Source organism: Equus quagga, unplaced genomic scaffold, assembly GCF_021613505.1.
Source record: "Equus quagga isolate Etosha38 unplaced genomic scaffold, UCLA_HA_Equagga_1.0 80795_RagTag, whole genome shotgun sequence".
In the NCBI taxonomy this organism is placed as follows: Eukaryota; Metazoa; Chordata; class Mammalia; order Perissodactyla; family Equidae; genus Equus; species Equus quagga.
In genome coordinates, this window is record NW_025803297.1 from 1 (window position 1) to 2,802 (window position 2,802).

The 2,802-nt window shown below is 46.7% G+C and overlaps 1 long non-coding RNA gene across 1 annotated transcript; it reads left to right on the top strand.

Moving 5' to 3' along the window:
* The first annotated feature begins 1,517 nt into the window (after window positions 1-1,517).
* LOC124234487 (uncharacterized) lies at window positions 1,518-2,802 on the top strand. Its single transcript, XR_006887326.1, has 3 exons — window positions 1,518-1,675; window positions 1,814-1,930; window positions 2,193-2,802. It is a non-coding gene; the product is annotated as an uncharacterized LOC124234487 (long non-coding RNA).

Here is a 2,802-nt window from a genome sequence, read left to right on the forward strand (position 1 = left end):
TTGCCCTTTTGAAACTTTGTGCAGAAATAAAATCCAGCATCCAGGGAAGTGACGTGTTAATACAGATTGAAAGTCTAAATTATTTCTTCTAGTGGTATGTGCAAATTTGTGACCCGAGGGAAATGGCGCCCAGTAAAAAGGAAAAACAGTTCTGGGCCCATTTAAGTTTCTCTAAGGCATATCACGGGGCCCACGGGGGAGGCAGAAGTCAAGGCACAGTGTAGGCGGCAGTGCTGTCAGGTGTCGCATTGAGCTCCTTTTTTGCTGAATTATCTGGGGTCCCAAGGGTCTGGTACTTGAGGCCATGGGGGAGAGCTCTTGTTTGAAAATAACAGCAAGGGATTTCTTAATTCTTGCTGACCAAGTCCTTATGCGGGGATTTCAATTGGGGAAGTTGCACATATGGGCAACATATTGCTTTCTAGAGAAGACATACATATTTGTGTTGGTTTCTTTTTAAGGTATAGCGAGGCAGGAAAGGGCCCCCTGTCTTCCACTGGAGACCTGGGCTATTCTAACCCAGTATATCACTCTTTTGGCTATGGGCCTTTTGGTCCAACCTGGAGGAATCTGGGAAAAATTATATACAGGGTGGACCAGTGAATCCCCATGTTCAAGAACGGAAGAGGGCTTGGGATGGCAAGTCCAACAATTAGTGACATTCGTAGAGGATGCAACAGCCTGAGAGATACGGACCAAAGCATTGTCTTTCTAAGTTAAGGTGATGGTAAGGAAAGAAAACAAATAGAAAAGGCTAAGGTTTTTTGCTGAATACATATTTTAACTCTTTTAGCAGCTCAATTTGCCAAGTATCCATTTTATTATGAGCTACACTTTCCTGTGAGATTGGAGCCGCCTTTATCTGAGAGTGATGTACCCACGGTTTTATTCTGGCGACCTAACAGAGGAGTGCATGGTCAGCAGTATGTCAAAAGGGCCCGTCCATCTGGCAGCTAGCTGGTTTTCAGGTCCTTGTTCCCTCCAGGTCCTCAGCAGTACTTGGCCACCAGGATGGAAAGGATGGAGGGGCACATCAGATGGGTAAGCTGCCCTGTTAGAGGCAAACTCATGAAAAGAAGTCAGTACAGCACTTAAGGATTTGACAGAAGCTGTGAGTGCAACATCTGTTAGAGCTTCAGGTGATTCACCTGAAAAAGAAAATCCTGAGAGTGTATAAAATTTCAAAAGAACTCAATTTAAGGCCACTTCAGGGAGCCACCCTAATCTGCAGCAGGGCAACAGCCATGCTCTGTCCCAGGTGAGATGAGATTCTTGACGGATTTTAGCAATGTTCTTTTTTAGAGTTCATGTTTTCTGTTTTTCCTGTAGGCTGGGGTCTCCAGGCTGAATGTAGCGTCCATCTAATATTTAATGTCTTGGAAACCTGCTGAGTGACTTGAAACACGAAAGCAGGTCCATTGTCACCCTGTGTGGTATTAGGCAGGCCAAATCTGGGAATGATCTCCTTTAACAGAACCTGGATGACTTCATCAGCCTTCTCCGACCAGGTGGGGAAAGCCTCCACCCACCCAGAAAACGTATCCACCAGTACCAGGAAGTATCGGTAATCTCCAGCAGCGCGGGGCGTTCGGGTGAAGCCCATCTGCCAGTCTTCCATCGGCCATTGCCCTGTGTGTCAGACTCCTCATTGTGGAGGCCCTGGAGCAGTTTTGGGGTAATCTTTTGCACAAATCATGCAACTCTTAGTTACTTGTTGCACAATCTTTTTGAAATTAGGTCCCACAATACATTTTTGAGCCCAGTGTAAAGTATCGTCTCTCCCATAATGAGTGCTTTCATGCACCCGTTTTAGGAGCGGGTAGAGGAGAGCCTCAGGCACAAGAATTCTTCCTTGGTCGTTCATCTTCCAGCCTGTCTGCGGGTCTGAGAGGAAACCTCAGTCTCTTGCACATTCTGAGTCCCTTTCTGAGTAAGTTGGCTGATACTCAGACAAGTTTATTTGAGGAAGCAAAGGGCCGGTTATGGCAGAGCCTTTTGTTCTGGCTGTTTTCTTGGCTGCTTGAGCGGCCAGCCCATTTCCTTTAGCGATAGAGCCTTCGCCCTTTTGGTGATCAGGGCAGTGTATTATGGCCACTTGTGAAGGCTCATTAAAGGTCTCTAATAACTGTAATATTTCTGTAGCATGTTTAATTTCTTTTTTGTCAGCAGCTAAGAGTCCCCTTTCTTTCCAGATCACCCTGTGGGCATGGACCACTGAAGATGCATAACCGGAATCTGTATAAGCAGTCACCTTTTTCCCCAAGATAGTTGTAAGGCTCGGGCTAGGGCTATGATTTCTGCCTTTTGAGTTGAGGTTCCTGGAGGCAGGGCTGCAGCTTCTAAAGTCTCACGTAAAGTCACAGCTGCACATCTGGCGCATCTCTTACCCCGATCCAGGAAGCTGCTGCTGTCTGTGAACAGTTCCAGTTCAGGGTTCTCAAATGGTCGATCTTTTAGGTCTGGTTGGCTGGAATAAACCATTTCTATGACTTGTAAACAGTTATGGTCTGTTGCTTGTGAAGTTTCCTTGGGGAGTAAGGTGGCCGGATTCTGGATTGAAGAGACTTGCAACCTGACATTTGGGTTATCTAGCACGATGGCCTGATATTTGCCCATTCTGCCTGACGTGAGCCAATTTCCTCTCTTCTGTTCCAGTAAGGTGAGGACAGGGTGGGGTACATAGACAGTGGTGGGTTGGCCTGGAGTGACTTTCTCAGCCTCTTGTAGGATGTCACAAGTAGCAGCGACGGCTCTGAGACAGGGAGGCCAGCCTTTTACCGTTTGATCTAATTGTTTGGAGAA